This window comes from Harpia harpyja, chromosome 22 (assembly GCF_026419915.1).
Source record: "Harpia harpyja isolate bHarHar1 chromosome 22, bHarHar1 primary haplotype, whole genome shotgun sequence".
NCBI classification, from domain to species: domain Eukaryota; kingdom Metazoa; phylum Chordata; class Aves; order Accipitriformes; family Accipitridae; genus Harpia; species Harpia harpyja.
In genome coordinates this window covers 3,021,817-3,043,290 of record NC_068961.1, presented here as the reverse complement: position 1 = coordinate 3,043,290, position 21,474 = coordinate 3,021,817, and the positions used below count along the sequence as shown (strand labels likewise).

Sequence of the window (21,474 nt, the reverse complement as noted above, 5' to 3'; positions counted from 1 at the left end):
ATTTAAAAACAAACAAAACAAACACTAGGAAGTGTTCTGATGTACTGTGCTGCAGTGAAAATGAAATTCAAGAATCCCTGGAAGGGGGGCTGTATCGAGACGGGGCTTTTGCTGGACGTGTTGCTGAGATCTGAAGAGGTAGTCCTGAGGCATACATGGAGATGGTGAGCGTCATCGCTGCTGCTCTTCATGGGCTGCTGCTGCTGCTGTGTTTTAAGCTCATGTGCTTCTGCTGCTGGTTCACCCCATGCCCTGCAGTGATCTGGTTTGCAGGAAGACACTTGACATTTTAAGAATTTGTTTTGAGCTTATTTTTCTCTTTGTCTGTCATCTTCTGACATCTGCACACAACTTAAAATTGTGATAGCACTGTCCTTACATCTTACTACCTCATCTGCTTCTCGAAGGCTACCAGATCTGCTTCTGTTGGAAGAGATTCTCGTGTCTTTTTTCTCCTATCCTCTAGCAGACAGTTAAGTTTGGAGGTTGTTACTGAGGTCTGAAGAGATGTTTTTCCTTTCTAAGCATGAAAGAGGCGCACATGCAGGAGCTCCTATATAGACTTGGGCAGAGGCAGGAGAAAAAGGGCTTTGGTATTTATTGCTGGACCTCTGCTGGGAGCAGCTGTGGGACCGAGGTCAAAATATTTCAAGTGCAAATGCAGTTTGCTTAGTCCCTGAACACAGATTGTTCAGCTTACCTGGTCTGTCACAGGCAATAGCTTTTAACTGGTCTTTAAAATCAATTGGTGCGATAATGTTTATGGTACACTGGCTTTTACTGAAAGTCTCTCTCCTGTAGGAAACCAGGACCCAGGTCCCGAACATACGTGCTTTGAGCAGCAGTCAATTATTCGATAGCTGGCTTTTTTCCTGCTAACTATTTCCATGACGTTAGATGTGGTGTTATCCACAGGCATATTGGGATGCTGAAGTGGAATTTTTTTTTTAATTACTATTTTTGATTGATTTGAGAGGGCATGGGGGGGTGTGAGGATCTAAGTGAAAATAAAAAAAAACCCAACAAACCAAAACCAAAAAAACCCAAGCCACAGGGCACTGAACAGTGTGATTCAGTTGCATTTATTCTGCCTTTGCAAAATACAGTAATTACTTTTTAATTCTTATATCCTGTCTGAATTAATTGCATTTTGTACTCAAACGTGTGTTCTTCTGAATTATTTTCTTCTTAATGGACTTCCTGGTTAACTGCATTTTTTCTTCTGTGCCCTTCATGGTAATGTAAATGTTTGTATTTATCTCCTGTTCCCAACTTTTTGTATATTCCCCCCCAGTTCATACATTTCAGCAGTGCTTTGAGCTCCCACTTTGTTTTGCCAGAGTTCACTATAAGTACCAAAGGCTGTTAATGTTCTGTCAGTTGGCAGTTTCACCTATTTTAAGGAAGACTAGGCAAATTCTATGTTACTGTATAATACTGCAGCAGTGAGGGCAGGAGAAGAACTTATATTCTCAGGGACTTCCAAAGGATCTGTAGCCTTGAGGAAAATGTGGAGAAAATGTAGATTAAATAAAAGAAATATTTTTTTTTTAAATTTCTAGTGGTGCTGTGACTCACCAGGAGGCAAGAAAAGAAGTTGATTTTCCTTCAGCCTCTTGCAGAGGCTGTGTATACACTTTGCTTAGGTTGTTGAATGGTAAGTGGAAAATTAAAGGTTGGCTGTTGTGTGGTTTCATCCTAAATGGAGGAAGCTGCTCTCAGCTTAAAAAACCAGAGAGCAGGCTGTCTTCTCAGGGAAGTACGGGGGAAATACTGCGCTAGATTTTATGCTCAGAAGGGAGCAAACCTGGTTGCGCAGTGCTGGAGTAGTCTGAACGTCAGAAAATGCTTCACCTGAGAGAGCAGTCTTCTCTCCCTCTCTGGCCAGAAGATAGTCTTATGATTTAAATTAGCACCATTTTAGCACCAGAAAAGAAAAGGAGTTAAGGCTTGGTTTTAGCGCTTGGAAATGAGTGCAAACAATTTTCTTAGCAGCAGGCACGGTTTTGCATGCTGTATGGAGAGGTAGCTGTGTGCTGGTCTGCTGTCAGCCCCTTTCTCATCTGTCCGTTGCTATTGACAGGCCAATTGTAGGAGTCTCCACTTCTTCAGATTTTATTTTTCAGGTGTTCAGCATATGTACAGATTTTAATCTTGAAAACCAAAGTCTTTTCAGCAGGAGAGCTTGGGTGTACTTTGAACTGCGTATGCCTAAATGAAGGTCTGTGGCTTTGGTGGATGGATGCGTTTTGGCCACTCATGATTGATTTAGCTGCCAGCCTGAAGTTACTAAATGAATGGAAATTCTCTGAAAGAGAGACAGCGCCAACAGGCAAGCGTCTATTCTGAGCTTGCTCATTATGCCAGACAACAAAAATGTTGTGAAGCTGCATAACACTTGCATTGTGATTAGTTGCATCACTTATTCATGTTCTGCAACATAAACACATTTAGATGGCTGACCATGACAAGCATTTCAAGAAGTAATGGTCTTTAAGCATCAGCAAAGACGTAATTAAGCTGAATATTGAAAAGAACTTCACAGCTGTGAGTACAGTTAATCAATTAAATGGGCTCTCGGAAAAGCCAGGGATGTTCTACATCAGCTTTCAGTCCTGTATTTTTGGGGGTCCAAGAATAATGTAATTAATACCCTACTGAAGGTGGTGGAGACCAGCCTTCTGAATCTTGATGTGGAAAGTAACCGTCCATTAACCCACTGTCCCTGAAGCCTTTTGGGGAGCTGCTGTGCTGTAACCCTGCTGGGGGTGGGGACGGGGTGGGTTAATTCACAAGATGAGACGCTTTTATGTCAATTATAGGAAGAAGGATTGCTAATAGGAAGTTGGTGATGGTGTGTTCAGCATTGACACAGTGCACAGCAGCACGGCAGTCACGGTACAAATCCTTGGGCTCTTCCTTAGTAAGAGGAAATGTAATTTTCCACAAGAAGAAATGTTGCGCTGCTGTGTTTCAGCTATGAATGCCTTGGTCTTCAGAGCATTCACCATGAGCCTGTAATGTTTTAGCCATAGTTACGTACTTTAATTGCTTGATCTGGTTTTACAAACGCTGGTCTTGTGGCAGCAAATTGATCAAACTCTGAGGTTTCACTTTCTGCATGGTGGTTAAGGTGACGGAGCGAGCCACGGACAGCCTGCTGTCATCTGAGCCGGTCTGCTAATTTGGGGTTGTTGGAAAGGGACAGGAGACATCCAACAGGCATCCCATCGTGCTTCCGTCGGCAGCATGTATACTAAAATTGGAACGATACAGAGAAGATTATCATGGCCCCTGCACAAGGATGACACGCAAATTTGTGAAGTATTCCGTATTTTAGGGAAGTAGTCATGACACCAAGTCTGTCAGAGTTCAAGGTACGGCTGGACAATGCTCTAAGTCGTATGGTTTAGTGTTAGGTAGTCCTGCAAGGAGCAGGGAGTTGGACTCGACAATCCTTATTGGGTCTCTTCCAACTCGAGATATTCTATGATATTGATTCTTATGAACAGCAGGGAAAGGGAAAGAGAAAAATGTCAAGTTGGCAGAGAGTGAAGTATAAGGAAACCACAAAGTAAAATGGAAGAGAAGAAATCACATAGCAAAAGGAGAGGTTGGAAAGACTAGCAGCAGTGGTGGAGAAAGATACTAAATAAAGAAGGAAATTAAAAGTGAAAAGGAATGCAAAAAAGTGAAAGTCAGAGAACCGAATTGAGAGAGGAGGAGGGGAAGAAGGCAGTGATTTAATAGTGGTACACTTTAAAAAAAAAAAAAGTAGCAGTGGTAAAGAGCATCTATCTATAACAGCTGTGCAAACATGCAAAGCCCACTACTGAGAAAATTTCTAATATGCATATTGGCAGATGCTTCACTTGGAGTGCTTTATGCAAGCCATAGGCTTTGTGTCTCTTATTTACTGGCCCTTCCTTTTTCAAGATAGCTGGGGGACAGTGGTCTGGCAAGGTGAGGATGATGGACTTGGAAATCCTCTCTCCCATTCTATATTACTACTAAGGTACAAGTATGGTACATTACTTGGTATGTCTAGAGTGGTAGTCTAGAGTGGTAACAAACCTTTAACGTTAGATGCACAGTGGATGCTATATAAGTCTCTGTGTATAAATCCCTTTGAGTGGCTTCACCCCCCCACTCCTCTCTAGTGGGACTTTTATAAACACTTTCGGTAGAAATTTTGGCTGTTGTTTTGTTTTTTCAGACTCCAAAGCCTAACATTGCTAGGGTTTTCTCCAGAAAGATGAAGACCAGAAAAACTTGAGTTACAACTAAAGAAAGGTTACATTTTGCTATGTAAACTATGTATGCAATTTTAAAAAAAGAAAAAAAAAAATGGCCAGGGGTAGAAGAGCCATGTTTCTGGAAGCTCACAGTAAAGTGGGAAATCCTGATTTGTGTGAGTTATCGTAGCTCCACTGCTGGCATCTTTATGAATCGGGAACATAGGAAACAAGTCTGTCATATCTTTTGCTTTTCAGTTGATTTGTAACTACTTGTACACCCAACTTCTCATCTCTATGGGGCTCTTACCTTGGGTAAAGTGAAGAAATGGAATGGATGCATTATTGTCTTGAGGAATTATGATGCTTCCAAAGAAGTGTGTGATTTGGATAGGTATACAGTGGTAGAGTAACTTTCTCTCTGACTAGTCATATTTATTGCTAGGAAAAAGCACTTGAAAGTTAAAATCTGTAGTGTTTCAGAGAGTAAGATGTCTCAGTGCTGTAGAAATTCAGTGGGATTTTGGTGACTAAGTTAGTTTTTTGAAATTTCTGGTCCTTAGATTCACAAACAGAGCTGTAAATGTCCCCCTGCAATTCTTTGTTTTGCTTTGGTTTGTGTTGTCACCCAGTGTCCTCTTCATGTTTTTGAACAGTCACCCTATACTAAATCAGACCTAAATAGACATATACCCCTAGATAGAGAACATCTATCAGCTGTATTAGAATGAATGCAGATTAATATAGATTAACAAAATGGTGAGCTTAGATTTCTCTGCTAGTTCAGGTTATACTTTTTATTGCCTTTTGAAGAAGTGCTTTCCAAGATCACCTCTTTGGAGAAGTCTTTGTGTCGGACCTTTCTGTTACTGGTGGGTTTTTTCTTTTTTTTTCCCTCCTGTTGATTTGGGGATAGGTGGGTGCTCAATAAATGGATGCCTTAAGCTTTCACCCAACCTCCGTATCGAAAAACCACAACCCCCCCCATATTTGAAGGGGCAATAATTAACCTGTAACAGTCTGTTTTAAATAGGAACAAATAGGGAACTGGCTGATACTGCAAATCCCTAATAGGTGATTAAATGTTGAATGAGCAAAAATCTGAAAGTTGTTCTGCTACCGAGAAAGCCCTTGATGCTCTGTTTGCCCACCAGGTAGGCATTTCCTTAAAAGTCTGGAGGTATAGTACACATGGAATCAGCAACTCGGCCTATACAGAAGGAAGATATATTAATTCTTGATTTCAAGTGTAAACTGTAATCAATAAAATGGAAAAAAAAAGATACCAAATGAAAGTGCTGGAGGACTGGTTCAGCAAACACTTATGCACATGGCTATCTTAGGTGTAACTAATTAAGCGTATGAGCCTTTGCCAACATCAGCATGTATTGCATAAAAACTCAGGTTGAAGCCAAAAGGTAGATCAATTAAATCTTGGTTCATGCAAGAAGAGTTGACAGTTTATTACTGGGCCTTTCAATTTGAAAATGTTACATTTAAGTTTATAATTTACAATTAATTTAATTCTCTGCAGAGCATTACTTCGTCACAGCTTAAGTTTCCAAAATTATGTCCTTAAACTTACAACTTTTCTGTAATACAGTTGCCGTGGCTTTGCCTTCCTCTGGAGATGCTCTTTTTGCAGTTTCAGTTGAGCATCAAACAGAAAGAAATGAGGTTCCTTGTCTTTATTTCCAAAAAAGGTGGATTGCCATCTTTACATGACGTTATCTTCTTTTCTCCACTAGAAAGATAAGTAGATAATGGAATGGCATCAACGTTAGTAGATAGAACAGAAGGACTCTGAAAAAAATTTCCATAATGTTTTCTTTTTAGCATCTTACTCCGCTGTTGAATGTTTTCAAAACCAAAGTTGGTTGGAGTTGTGTGTCTTCCTACACTTTCTAAATTACCGCTAGTCTTGCTTGATAAACTTTAAGGATCACCAAGATTTTAAGCAGAATAATTTTGTCACACTGGGGATACTGCCAGTTTGGCCTATCAGCCCATAAATCCCCTGACAACTTCCATGGTAACTCTTCAACACAACATGTCCAGTTGTGTTGCAGCTATTAAGAAAATCTCGTTTCCAGTGGTGCGAGACCTTTCTGAAAGGCCAGTTGTACTTTGTGGGGTTACATCAGGGGGATCTCTTCTCTGGGGTGCTGAGCGGTCGGGAAGATCGATCCAGGACAGTCAGTGGAGCTGTGTGGTGTGGATCCACCCACCCCTGAGCCAAATGGTCAGAGACTGCAGAAAATTCCTGGGGTCAATCCTGCAGCGTAAGTGGTTATAAAGAGATGGTGTTTTAGTAAGGACTTAGTGATAGAATGAGAAATACGGTGTTAAGAGGAGTGAATGTTAGGTATATAGTGAAAAGAATAAAGAGAAACAAATAAACGGAAAAAGCCAGAAAGATACAGAAGCTATCAAGATGAGTTATATTTTTAAGGCTTCATTTTATTGACTTGTGTTGCTTTAACAAAGATGATAGTGAAAGGTATTGCCATAGATAGCGCTTTTCTCAAACTCGGTATTTCAAAGAGATTTTCATTTAGAATGGCAGCATCTCTGTCCCATTACTTGTAATGTGCATTTTTATTATGACTAGGAAACTGTATTTTTAAAAGAATAACTTTCTCCTTCCTTGCTATCTTGTAATGGAAGATCTTTGCAACAGAGACTTCTTTTCTACCAGCGTAGAAGGCGATTACAGTGTGGAGAATGCTCCTGAAATATAAATAATGTATCGATAGGAACAGTAGAACCATGTAGGTGGAGGACTAGAAAAACTGAATGTTTGCCAGGCTCTTTTATTATTTATGAAAGCTGGTGAAATCTAGTTGTCACAGCCCAAGATACTCAAAGATCTCAGTAGAAGCCATTCTTTTGCAAGTCGTGTTTCTTTAACCAAAAATTACAGTTGCACTAATAATGTTCTTCAAAGTGTTGCAGGCTCTAGGAAGTTTGTTATAGTTTTGTAGTTTGTTTTTTGTTTCTTTGGTTTTTTTTTTTAAAAACAGATTTTAACCATAAATTTTTGCTGACAAGTTCAGAAACTTATGATTTTTTGTCATATGGAGCTCTGATACAATAGACATTTATACTTGTTTGTATTTTTAATTAAACTAACGTGTTTTTTCTCTGAGGACCATGGAGCTAGTTTATAAAATGGACTTATCTTTAGGCACACTTGAAAATCCAAGCCCTTAATGCTTTTGGAAGCCAAAATAGTTTTCAAAGATGGTTGTTAATAACCAGGAAGTTAGCTGTATGCAATATTAGCAGAATATTTTTTTATGTCAGTGTCACATTTGAGCACTTGGAGGAGCAGGGTTGATTATTTTTTAAGTAGCCCCAGCTGGGTTATAATGCACGTGTGATATATAGTGAGTGTGTGTATACTGACCGTAAATACAAGTGTACAGATAGCGTCTGGCCATAAAAGAAGTAGAATGGTTGCAAGCGTGCCGACACATGCCAGTGAGAAGAAAGAGAGCCCTGTAATAAAATCTCATTGAGGATGCAGAGAGTACGTTTCAGCATTAGGCATTCTCCTCATGTTTCGCATAAATGCATCCTGCTCTCATGAGAGGATGAACAGTGCATTTGCACCGGCTCATTCAAATCGAATGTTGGTAAAAGAGTCTTGAGCAAACCCTGAACAGTCTGGCATTTTTTAAAGACAGGAGAAAGGTTAAGCTGTCTGCTGTTTTAAACTGCTGTTTATTGGATATTTATTTGCTGACCGTGTGTATTGAAGGTGGTGTTGAAAGCATCATTGGCAGGATTTCGGATGGCTGCATAGCACAGGTCAGGATTATATTAAACTAAGGCTGTTTTTACAATAAAGTTTAGATCTTCATAAGTGATTTAGTATGTTGGTTTTATATCTGAAGATAGTTAGGTTGTATTTTGCTGGGAGATAAGAGGGTAGGATGTGCCTTCTCTGTATCCTTTCCTTTTCTGCCTCTTACAGCACTGCAGCTTTAACTTTGCTTAGAGCCATAGTAAAAGAGAAACTTCACTTGATACGGCATTTACTAACCAGAACATTTATTAAAAATAATTAAAGATAGACTTCGCTGTGAATGTTTTGTTTCTATTATTTTGGTTTGCTGTTTCAAAAATAACGTAGAGCTCACTGAACCCGAACTTGCTAGTTTTCTCCGTAATGCGCTCAGTGGCTGCATGGAGGACAGTCACAGTCACTCTTTTGGGTGAAACACAGCGTCATCTTGCAGTGCCTTAGGCATATTTTAAAAGCATCACCAGTTAATTATAGAAAGAAAAGGTGAGGCTATACGTGCACACTAGATTTAATCTTGCATTGCTCTCACAGTGAAGAGATTTATAAGAACCAAAAAATTTTTATGTTACTCTAAATTATTCACTTGTTTAACTCTCCCACCCTGCAACAGACACACAGATGACCACCACCTGTATATATAGCTGAATATCAGCAATAAATGCCTTCACTATTTCAGCAGGCCATCTGTTTTAATGGTGTCTTAAACATTAAGGAAAGTCTTCTGTTAGAAATGCTCCTGAAGGTTTTTTTTTCTTCTCTTTCTCTGCATGCACCCTCTCCCTCTGTTTTTATTTTTTTATTTTGAAGGCACTCTTTCCAGGGCTTTAATGCTGATTTATTATTTTTATTTTTCTTTCTTTATTTTTCCTTGTCTTTCCCCGAGATAGCATAAAATGTCTTGCAAGACAACTGCTGCAATGAAACTTTGTGTTCCTGAATGTGAAGTCTTGCTTGTTTAGTGGAGGTAGTCTGCAATATTTGCTCGAGGGAGCTGTTGCTCTTAGAAAATGATGTTCAGAATAAGAGTGAATTACTTAAAAAGAAGTGTGCATTTCATTTATGTATATAAATATATGCTATACACATGGTATTTAGAGCTGGTTTTGATTTGTCTATGCAAAACAGACATGTAGAGTAGTTGTGTAAGTGGCACTGTCTTCAGATGGCTTAGACATTCTTCCATGGACGTTCTGGATCAGAGATTCCTACAGGAATAACATGAGCTTGCACGCAGCTCATCTTGGGGTTGACTGGCTCTGTTTGGATGATTTACTTAGAGATGCTCTAAGTGGTGACATGTTCTGTATGTGCTTCCTTGGGCAGTTTGATTGCATTAGTAGTGTGAGGTGAATGGCAGAAACCAGGTGGTCCTGCTGTCATTACTGGTAGTAAACTGTGCATTGGTAAATAAACTTATGAAACCTATATAGCGTTTCAGTACTGGAATGTGGTTTTGTTTTGGGGTTTGTGTTTTTTTTTAATAGGAAGAACAATCTTGCACTGGGCTCCGTGTGTGTGTGCTGTGTGGGCTGCAGTGACACTGGAAATCAAAGTAAGCCTGGAATCATAAGGCTGTAAAACGTGCTCCAGAGCTAGATAAATGCTTTCTGCGAGTTTTCCAGGTATCTGCTAAATAGGTTTCCAGAAGGTGCGGTTTGACCGTACAATTGCGTGGAAGTGTTATATGAGCAGCACATAGCTTATTCGGTCCCGCAGAGATTTGTTCGAATACTCTCCCCTACCACCTCTGTTGCAGCAGCTCAGTGTGAAAACCCTAGCTGGGATGGTCAGCTTCCAGTGAAAGAGGCTGCTATGCAAAAAGGCATGACACGAAGCCTGCCGAATTATTACGGTCCAAGGGATTGCTTTGTTGCCCCCAGAACTGTTAGATGCTCTGGATTTGACTGTATTTTTTGCTTGGTACAGTGGAGAACGACAGGCAACTCTAATGTGCCGATGTTTGCGTGGGGAAAAAAAGACTTGCACCACTTTCAATTCTGGCTGAAAAGCTGAAAGATGCTCATCTTCCCTAGGCTCAATGGCCCTCTTCCTATGCCATGCACACAGCAGGTTTTGATTGCACTCAATTTTAGGCTGTTAAATTCATGTCAGTTTGGGGGGGGATGTGTGGGTTTAGTGTGGTTTGGTTTTGGTTTTTTGGTTTTGGGTTTTTTTTTTTTTTTTTGGTGGTTGGTTGGTTGGGTTTTTTTTAAATCAACCCATTTTGTACTCTTCTTTGACAACTGGGAGTAGAATCCCAGTATTATCTTAAACATTAATTAACTTTCAGTACCAGAAGATAGCTTCGTACTCTTCTGAAATCTGATGATTAATGCTTTTGTTTACTTCTGAGCGATATGTTGTTTGTCATGTCACCACTGAAGTCCTGCTCCTTTTCTAAAATGGGTGTTCTTGGCTTTGCACAGGCAAACGTTTCCTTTTCGCTTGCAGAACTGCCTTAGCTTCTTGTCCAGAATCCAAATAGAGAATGGAGTTTGAAATTTGAATTAACCTTAGAACAACATTTAACAATTGAAACTTAACACTGAGTTTCAGTAAGTTAGTTATTCCTTTCTTCTGACTACCTATACGAAAGATGAAGGTGATGACAGCCCATTTTCCTGCATGTAAACAGGGTGCTTTCAATAGTGCTAATTAGCTGATTCTTCTGATAAGCTCAGAGCGCTAATTCTGAAATAATACAAAACGAACCAGTCAGCAGCTCTGCATGTCCATCTTTCACTGTTGAACACTTAAAACATTTGTATTTTAGGAGAGCTGTCAGCCAGTTCTCAATCAATATTTACAGTATTCAACTTTCTCAGAGAACATACAGAATATCTCCGGGTGTATTATAACGTACCCGCCACCTGTGAGCGAGTGCAGCCTTTCGCTCGTTGGCAGAGAAATGTCCGAGGGGCTGCGTGGTTATCCCTGTGTAGTTTCAGGATGGCGATGGAAGAGTTAGCCATTTATAGAGGATGTGTCTGAGCTGCCCCAGAGAAGACCTAAACCGGGACATTAGAAGAGATGGAAAGAAAATCAGAGTTGACATTGTTTTTGGAAGGGTTCGTCATTATCTTTTGGAAAGTGTAACTTCGCTGCTGATGCCCATGAAATTGTCCATTTATAGTATTGTGCTTTCACAGCAAGTTTCTATGTTGGTGTTTGTATGCTTACGTTGTAAATGCATGTACCATGTCTGCTTCTGATGGATGTCCGCTGAATGCAAAGGCAGACTCTGAGGAAAAAGAGTGCTCTTATGCTAAATTTAGTCGGCTGCTTACTCATTTTGCAGATGGGAAAAAAAATCTTCTCTCTTACTGGGATGTTGAGGATAGCTAGCAACTCAGAGGTTTTCAGAAGCTCCAGTTCAGGGAAAATACAGGTATCTCTAGAACAATTATAGGAAATGGTAATGTACAGGATATTCTTAACATACACCTTTTTCCTAGTTACAATTTAATTCAAGAAGGGAAATATTCCAAATTGAGGTAATAGATGTGGTATTTGAAGTTGTTTTCTCAGTTCAAGCTGTAGTAATTCAGGAAGGTTTTGGTCATTTTTCCACCCATCTCACAGCTGCGTAGAGGGGAAAGGCTCAAAGTTGGGCTCATGCTCTGAGGAGTGAGCTCATCGCCTTACTGGTGACGGGTCAGTCAGCTTGGAGGTGGCCATGAGCTGCCTTTTTGCCCAGCTGTTCTCCTGCGAACAGTCCCTCTCCAGGTTTTTTTAGGGAAAGAGAGGTAGCTCCATATCTGGGGACAGCTGCTTCTGCGGAAGAGCCTCGGTGTTTGGCGAAGAGTCTTCCTTTCAGACCCTGAGGAACAATTTCAGATTGTAATTTCCTTTGGATTTAGAGTGTTACTATTAACGTGTGAAGAAGGAACAAGGTCCTTGAATTGATGCTGTCATACTAGACTACTGGATTGTGTATTTGGTTGAGTATATGCAGTACACATCAGTCAAACTTCATTGAAGAGGACGCTGCAGTTGTTGGAAAAAGCTGTGAATGAAATTAAAGGGTAATTATAACTCAATATTTTTTTACATAGACTTTCTAATAAGTTGAAAAGTTATTTGCCAATGAAAACAGTTCATTGAAGTTCATGCTTTACGTGTATCAAAGGGATAAGGCAGGCTATAGGTGTTGTGCAAAGTAGCAACAGTACAATAAAGTCCTTGCTGCAGATCAGGTTGTCTTGCATCAAATTTTTCTTGGTCTTTGAAAATCCTTCTGCAGTCATTTTTTTGTTAGTTTTTTGTTAGACTTTTTCCCACTCAACATTTAAGATACAGAAAATGTAAATGTCAGTTCCATATTAAGGATTAGCTTTGGGCTTGGAGAAGAAAGCATAAAGTTAATTGAAAGGTCATAAATAAATCAGTGCTTTTCTTGTGTGTGTTTGTGAATATACTTTTAAAAAATCTGTTTGTAGAGAAATAAATCTTTAGTTTCTAAAGAAGATCTGGATAAACTTTTTATGCTTATTGACCATCTTAGCTGTAGTCTGTAGGATTCTCCAGTTCTTAATTACTTGAGAAAACTGTTAGACAATTTCAGGAGCTGGCTGTATTGCTTCAGAAACAAAAAGAGATGCCACATTCAGTGCTAAATGAAAAAAAAATTCTAAAAATTTTAGCACCTGGTATCAAATACTTAATAAAAGGAAAAGGAGAACAAGAGAAAGTGATGTTTATTGCAAGAGAGACAGCATTTCATGAAAAGTTTGTGGCTGTTTATGGTGCCATATCTTGGAACAAGTTCGATTTCTCACTTTCAGTGAGGCTGTATAAAATAAAATGCCTACCCTGTGAAAAGAGGAGTTTGTTCAAGCCCAGAAATGTGTTATGAAATAGGGGTTTTTTTCTGTTGCAATTTTTGATCCCCTGGGACTACAATTTTTTTGTTTCAAACCAACAAACAAACCAAAAATCCCAAGCACATAAAAGGAAAAGGTATCGAACAATCCAAGAGTTGTAACTTGAACAGCGCATCAAAAGCTTGAAAATAGTTGGCTGCGTTATAAGTTCGGTGTTGGCTGCACTTAAACATGTGTAAATGCTGCTAAACCACATAAAGATAGGTCGGTGCAATGGAAGGGCTTGCAGGAGTCCCAGTTGAGCTGCCGGAGGTGCCAGAGGTACCGTGCAAGACCTGTCTGAAAAAAAGTTCTGCGGGAGCTCTGCGTTCAAACAGTTGCTATTCAGACCCATCGAAACTCAAGGATTTATAGTAGCAGCCTGTAACGTACTTATGTACCATAGTATCATAAATACTATTGTGCTTTTGGATGAAGATTAAGTATAGAAATTTGCCAAGTGATGATTTTTAAGCCATAAAATATATACGCTGTGTTTACAGTAGTGAGCTGATGCAAAAGCATGTTTTTAACATTCAAGGGGACTTTTTTCTTCAAAATTGTAAATGTGAATTTCAGAAATATTTCTATTTTTGCATAATAAGGTCATGTGAATGAATATGATCTTAGGAGCACAATAATTAATACCCATGTGTGGTTTTAGAAAGAAGATTTCCAAGAGAAGTTTTTTAGGATACGTTTTCTGTTTAATTAAGTATCAAAACTTCTTCAAGCACTTGTTACGGTTAAGTTCCCTCAGTAGTGGTGAACAAGTGACCCTGGAGGCTGTGGGTCCCATGGGAGCGCTGTGCAACCTCGGACTCCGCAGGACCAGGGGACAGCAATGGCGTGCAGCCCTTCTGCTTCAAAAACCAAGGAATCGGCAGCCGGCCAGAAGCGGAGAACCTCTGGCTTCGGGCAATGGGGACACCAGTACAGTTCATGGGAGCAGCTGGCTCTTCCACCGCGGCAGGGGACAGGGAGGGTCCAGCCATGGTGTAGGGTCAGTAAAATAATCTCCTATCACCTCCTTCAATCCCCTGGGTCTACGGTGATCTGAACTGTGATACTTTTAGTTATGTGTAGTCGCTAGAGCATCTCGTTGGGCTGCAGTGACTTGGTACCATTTAGAGCTGGTATTTCATATTTCATAAAGGCGTAGGCAATGCAGAAGTAATGTGGGGGAGCACTTAGTTCATGTGAAAGGGCTCTGCCAAACAAAACTGCGCTAAGTTCTTGTGGGGTGAGGATATTTTAGATTTTTGCAAAGTATTTTGTGTACGACATGCTCTAGATTAGCTATATTTTAAAAGTATAATATGAGGTTAAGGAGTGAAAATTGTATATATCTTAGTTATCTGCCTTCTCACCTTTTTTTTTCAGAGCTTTTTCATACCCTGTTTCCAGGTGCAGTCTCTTTCCACAGATCCATAGTTCGTTAGTGGTAGGTGGAAAATTTCCTCTAATAAATGTCATCTTGCTCCTACTTTAATAATTATTAAAAAAGGAAAAAAAAGTTTATAGTCTAAGGAGGACATAGTGGTGGTTTTTTTCATTCCTCTATCTTGGTAACTGTGAAATTAATACTGAGCAGGTGCTGTGCTCAGAAAACAAATGTTGAACGTAATTCTGTTTTGAATTAAAGTGGCACCATACTAGTGCATATATCATTATTGATACTCTCTTGGGCCCTGTGAAGCACATATATCAATGTTCTGGACTGCGAACCCCTTTTCTGGGATACTAGAAAAGAGTAATGGGGAATATATGAAAATGATGAAGTGGAAATTGGCTTTTCTTAGTCTTATAGCCGTGCCTGTTATAAATAGGTAGCTATTACACCAAAGAAATCACTGTTCTGCAAGGTTGAATTTGTGAAAGCTTCAAGATGTTTTCTTTTTGCTGTAAATCTATTGAAACCAATTATTTGAGCAAGGCTGCAAAACTACTCCTAATAGTAGTTCATACAAAGTTACGGATGTTGAACTGATTTCTGAGCTGCCCTTGTCATAAGCTTTTCTTTCATCTGGGCACCCACTGTATATGGTGAGATTGTGGCTTATTGCCTCCTTCAAAGGATGGACTAAAGCCGTGGTGATGGCTTTGCTGTAAAAACAACGGCTAGCCGTGTTGTTCTGCTCCGCTTTTCCGAGGACTTCAAGTCGGATTAAATTGCAGATGATGAGGATAATGGATCCAAGGAAAAGGAGTGGGGGGAACTTCTTAATGTATTAGAGCTGAGAGGTGACAGAGGTAGCAAATGCAAAATAAGAAACAAGGTAATGAATCGAAAGAAAGGTTCCTCTCCAAAGGCTGGTGGCATAACCAGATGAAGCCAGTACGCATTTGCAACTGAAACTTGGGTATTGTTTGTCGGTTGTGTTTTGCCTGTCTTCTGGTGCATTTCCACTTCAGATGGAGGCAAAAGAGGTTCAAACTTTCCATGAGGGTTCTGGGGGAAAAAATCAGTTTCTTCAGAAAGGAGTTGGTATCAAGGGATTGCTTTTATATGTTTATAGATATATTTGTATATATGAGCATATACACAAACACACACACACGTGTCTTGTCGGTGGGACTGGGAATTATTTTTGGCCCTCTTAAGTTTTAAATACTTAATCTATGAACAAAAGTCTTCTCTGGAGCCAAGCTGGTTTTTTTTATATTGATGAGCTATACCTCATAACTGTCTGGCAGAGCTAAAGAGCAGTTGTTTACACCTCTCTGCTCGTATTTCATTTCTGCTCTGAGCCAAAGTGCTGAACCATAACAAATCTACAATGCAGAACATTTCTTTATAAAGATTGAGCACAGTAATTTTGCAAACTGAAATAGAGTTTATTTAACAAAGTGCTGGCGAAAAAAACCAGCAAATTCGTCAGCCCAGGTCCTTTATTCCCATCCCAGTGCAGGGTGATGTTTCCAGGCTCAGCAGAGTGGGGTTCCAGCTCCCCACTTCAGGAGCATGAATTTTACTGGGGATAATGGTTGGGCATTGATGTATTAAGCTTGAACAGGCATCTGTTGTTGTAGGCAATGACTACTGACAATTACAGTTCTCCTTCTGTGAACCTGATGCCTTGTGTAGATTTTTAAAAGCTGTATTGACAAACACGTAGTCGAGATAATTAGCCTCTGGAGGCTTCATTGAGAGGCACGAGAAAGCAGCTGCCTGGTGTTGTAAGGATGTGGGGTCCTTTGCAGCAGCAGTGATGTAGGGCTGAAGTTCAACTCCTGTGACGTAAAATAAGATGTGTAATTGCATTTTGTTGTATTTTATCAACTACTTGCTGATGGCAATGTGAATTTTTGATAGACTCTGCAGAGCATGAGGGAGGATGGACTTTCCCGGTAGTGGGAACGGCAGTATTTGCTGAGGCATCACTTTGATAGCTCTGAGCCATTAATAATGGTGAGTGATATTTGGAAACATGAGCAAAATGATGTTTTTAGATGGGGAGGGTTTGGTGGGACTGAGGGGAAAAAAGAAAGTGTTTTTCTGTATGCTATTTTATCTTCTGAAGAAGGACAGGATCTGTTTGTGATGTGAAAATAAGGCTGTGGTGTCAAACATGGCAAAAATGGGCTTCCAGTTTTTTTAAACTACATTGTTTTTTGGTGTACAGAGTCTGACATGGCTTGTTCTTGTCCATCCATGCACATAAACGTCTCTTTAGAAAAGAATAAAAAAAACCCCTGTCAGCAGCTGGAGCGTTCCAGGGGTCCCATTTCAGCGGTGCCATTGAGAAAAGATTGCTTGAGAAAATGCGCGAGCGAAGCCTGTTCATCCATAGCTTTACCTGTGGGTAGGATCACACCTTTTCATTACAATCCTTTTTTTTCATTATTTTTGGTTGAAAACTTAGGATTCTAGTGATATTTATGCTGGTTATAACTTCTTTCTGTAAACTTTTTGCTTCTATTCTTAGGTATTTTGTACTGAAACATGAAAACTGAAAGGGAAAACCTGCAGAAAACGTAGATAGCCGAACAAAAGTTTGACTAGTCAGCTTGTTTGAAATGTTGAAAAAAAGGATATGAAGACATTAAAGGTGATTCTAGAAGTTTCCAGCTTGGCTTCACTGTTTATTCTAGTTTGTTTTTAAACTCTGATGGAATTATTACTGTTTGTTATAATTATTATTGAAGAATATTTATTCTAAAATGTTACTGGATGCGATAGGCCAAAAAAAAAGTTCCACAGCAATTTCCAGGAGAACTTTAATTTGAATAATAATTTTAATAGTGTGTCCTAGACTTTACCCATCACTGAGACTGCACCAGAGTGCCTGGGATGACAAATAATTTTTAGCTCTGAACCAGTTTCAGTTTGGACTCATGCCTGTTACATTTTCTAAGTGCAGAGCATGAGGATACGTGACAAGAATTTGGGTGCAGGAGAGCAGCATATCTACAGTTTGGAAGGAACAGTTGTCTTCCATAATGTGCAGTTTTTTAAATTAAATCGGAAATTAAAATCTAAGCATTGAATACTAGTACTGAGCTTTCTTGTTTTCAGAAAAGCGTTTTTGATTTTCTCTTCTTATGCTTTGCGCTTGCAAACAAAAGAGGAGCTGCCTGCCTGCAAGAAGTAGATGAGAAACAATTTTTTTTTTTGGTGAATGAAGTTCTGTCAAAAGCCAAGAAAGAAGCTGGAAAACAAAATAATTCTTTCCTCATCTTTTTTGCTTCATTTTAGGAGCTATTTGTTAGAGGGTGATACCGAGTTAACCATCTGGGTTTGCAGAAAGTATTTAGGTTTTTTTTTCCTTTAGTTGGCCATTTTAATTGAAAACATACATGTCTGCACCATGACTGTTAAAAGCCTTATTTCTGGTGTGTTACGTGTGCTTGCCCAGGCTCTACAGTCCTGGCTTGTTAAATACAAACCAGCAATTGTAGACCATCATACATATATATGTATGCATGTATGCTTTCTTTTAATATAGAAACTAAACTCTGACCTTTCTTCTGATGTGTTGCCTCGCTGGCTGGCAGCCGCCTGGGTGATCGGGATAAGATCGGGGCCGTTGATGTCAGGGAGCGAGGTGGGCCCAGGCTGGCATCGGTTTAGGGTAACGTAGTAAAAAGCTATGGTTTGTTCCTGGGAATTAAATGATTGCGGAAAAATTATAGACACACAGAGTGGGTTTTATTTGTTTGGGTTTTTTTAAACTTGTACTATTATTTTCTTTCAATAAGTGCCTGGAAAAATACTACCTGGAAGACACAGCAGTGTTGAATATTGTTTATTACAAGGAGCAACAGCAATATCCCCACCAAACCTCATTGCTTCTGTATTAAAACTGCTTTAGAACACATTACAAGGCTCGGGGCAGCCGAGCCCCGTGGCGCGGGAAGCCTGTCAGGGTGGTATTTGGGACCCTTGCATGTGTATGCACTTGGCCTCTGGAAACATGACTGTCCAGCCTTGGAGAGGACTAAAATCCCAGCATTTATGCTCTTGTTACTGCTGTGATTGACAGGTGCTGCCCTACTTCATTTGCTGTAGCAAACCCTAACCTTACCCCTTCTTGCACGAGTGAAATTACGTCTCAGTATGGAATGCGTGTTAACTAGCAGCTGCAGCTGGGCTCTTTAGAGATGAGGCTTGGGTCTCCTCATGTTGTATCTGTACAAATAGAAAGAGAAAGCAAAATCGGGTCACACATTGTGGTTTTTCCCCTTGGCTGAGCGGGCCTTGGTAGTGAAGAGACCGTCCTCGTTAGGGTCAAGCAGTTCTCCCTCGCAAGGTAGGTCCAGATGCGGGTTTTCATTAGCCTGGCTTCCTGAATCTGGCAACTTTTTCTATAGCTACTGATGCAAGGCCAAGGATCTTTGGTGACCGCGGCCTCTTTTTTTTAGAAACATATTAAACCAGAACAAAACCACAACCTTGTTAAATCCAAATTTTGAAGTCATTGGTTGCCTCTTATAATGTTTGCAGTTTCTGTTTGGGAGCAGTGGGATATCTGTCTGTATCCTTCCCTAGCCATGAACTATATAGCTATAAAAAGGCATTAAAGGTATTCATAATGCCCCCTATACTGTGACTGGTGTGGGGTCAATACCAGATCTGAGGGAAGTGCAATATTTAATCTTATGTTTTCTGAGCAAAGTTTATTATTGTAGTTAATCTGCTAGGTTTTGTGAGATAAGCACATAGACAAAGGCAGCTAAGGTGTGGTCTTGCACAAAGCTAGTTTAAATATCTGCTTTGCCAACTTGCTGGGTGTAGGGTCTCTTTTCTCCAGAGCTTCTGCCGAGTACTGCGTTCCTTGTATTGTAATGATGTAAAGGGACGGTAGCAGTAGAGAGGGACTGCGTTGTGCTGGATGCTGCTAGTGGAATAACAACCAGATTGCGGTGTTCCCCTTGCTGCTTAAAGACCAGCAGTTCTCTTTATATCCTTTCCAGTTTAAACTCTTTAAGTTTATCGGTAGCATTTATGGTATACTTTGGTAGGCCATGTAAAGTTTTTAAAAACTCATTCTAAGCTAGATATTGATGTTCTTTAAGTCTTCACTCTCTTTAAGGAGAATTAAAGACAACTTCTGTGTGAATTGTTTCTTGGCTCTTCTAGCAAGAAGGAACTGGATGTACCTTTTTTTTTTTATTGTGCTATTGAAAAATGTGGAAAAATAACATGTAGAAGCTGGGTGGAAGCATGGCTGACACGTAGCCATTACATTTCAGAGACTGGACCCTTTGAGTTTGGTTGGTACTTTTTAAAGAAGGTTTTTGCTTAGAGATGTGTGAAAGCAGAGGCACAGAACTTGCTATCACAATTTGGAAAGTGAAATCTATTGCTAAAAAAAATTGGTGTAAGCTGGTTTTACTCAGATGAATAGCTCAATCTAGAGAGGAGTTCTCATGGGAAGGTTGTCACTGGAGGGGGATGAGAGATGGAGGATCTCTGGACCTCTTACAGTATTTCAGAAGAAAGATTAAAATAAATTATTCATTTCCTTGTTTATGGTCTCAAAGAGCAGAGTTCAATAACCTCCTAGAGTCTGCTGTTTTCAGCAGTGAAATCTTGCATTTGCACCAAGGGTAGTAGAGGAGCTTTGTTCAGAGTTGTGTGCGAGGAAGGCAGTGTCACAGCATAAGGTGATACAGGTCTGCCCGTTTGTAATTGGGGCTTGTCAGCCTTTTCAAAATGTATAATATGGCTAAATGAAAAAACTTCAAAACATGAGGTCCAGCAGAGCTTTTTTTGTAGGAATCTGTGAACTGTTGTTTGTTCTTACTGCCACCAGTCCTTGTGGTGCTGTCATGTAAATCAGCGACTGACGGGTCTTCCTCATTTATATCACTTGCAGGAATTCATTAGCTCTGTCTTATCCAAAGGGCTTTTATTTTTGGCCTCACAGTCCTTTAATATGCTTCTTTCTGGCACTGACCCATGACTCTGGGTCTGTCTCAGATCCAGCTTGAAAACACGTTTTCCTACAGGGTATGAATACAGTGGAAATTCATGCAGTTTGTCCAGAGACTTATACCCAAGACTTGCTGGCACATCCTGTGAACCTGGACTTCTTTTGGAATAATTTTAGTGAAACTGCAGTATGGCAATGGGTGCTAATGACTTTACAGACAGAATAGACTTTGATAGTAGATTTAGACATACCCTACTTCTCTTACTAGCTAGTAGGTACATTCCATAATTTAAAAAGCACACTGTAATACATTGCAACATGGGCATCTCGCTAACGAGACCTGCCAAGCTTCAGCATAGTCTCCATTTAAGATACTCACCAACAGACTCTGTTACAAACTTCTTCTCGTAATTTAATTTATGTTTACCTGTCTTCTCTATAACTTAACTGCATTATGAAAAGCTTCCTTATCTTTCTGTTAGTAGCGAGCTATCCCGTAATAGCAGATTTGCACATGGCATCGATGAGTAAGTATCATTTGGGTAAACTAAATAACATTTAGAGGGGCCTCTCACGGTTGTTAACATGCTAGATTTAGAGAGCAGGAGCTGAGTGATGGATTTAGGTAGGGAGGTGTAGGAGAGTGTGCCTGGAAATTTAAGTGAGGAGTCGTCTGCAGCGGTAAGTAAGGAGGGTCTTCCCTGCACGTCCCGTAGTCAAGGGAGAGAAAATGGCTCTTCCAAAAGGGAGTTCTCTGCCCAAGCTGGATAGCAGCTGCTGCATCCCACTCTTTGGAAGAGTCTCTTTTTCTTTGTCAGCAATAGATCAAGCTAAAGAGGACAAGCATCACTAAACCAAAGGTTGCTTTTCTGAATACCTCCCACAGGCTCTCCGAGGGCAGCGTTCAAGTGAAAAAATGTAAGAAGCACTTAGGATTTCTAAGAGACATTGAGAGCCGTCTGTTCTCTCTGGGTTTGCTTGTATTTCAGAAGAGGGAAGGAACAGTGCAGTGGAGATGTGCGGATATGAGATCAAGTGAGGAAAAGATGGAATAAAAAATGTATTACTTTTTTCTGAGACTGTCTTGTCTGTACCATCCTTCTCCATATTGCAAATGTGTCTGAAAGAGAGTGTTCAACAGCATTGAAAACCTGGGTTATTTAACCAAAAAAAAGAAAAATTTTTGC

General features: G+C 40.0%; 1 protein-coding gene and 1 non-coding gene across 8 annotated transcripts in view; both read left to right on the top strand.

Moving 5' to 3' along the window:
- The window catches only part of FRMPD4 (FERM and PDZ domain containing 4), a 411,698-nt gene that overhangs the window by 210,757 nt on the left and 179,467 nt on the right, over positions 1–21,474 (top strand). The gene's annotated exons all lie outside the window — the stretch shown is intronic.
- LOC128135334 (U6 spliceosomal RNA) lies at positions 3,233–3,339 on the top strand. The gene has a single exon (XR_008233057.1). It is a non-coding gene; the product is annotated as a U6 spliceosomal RNA (small nuclear RNA).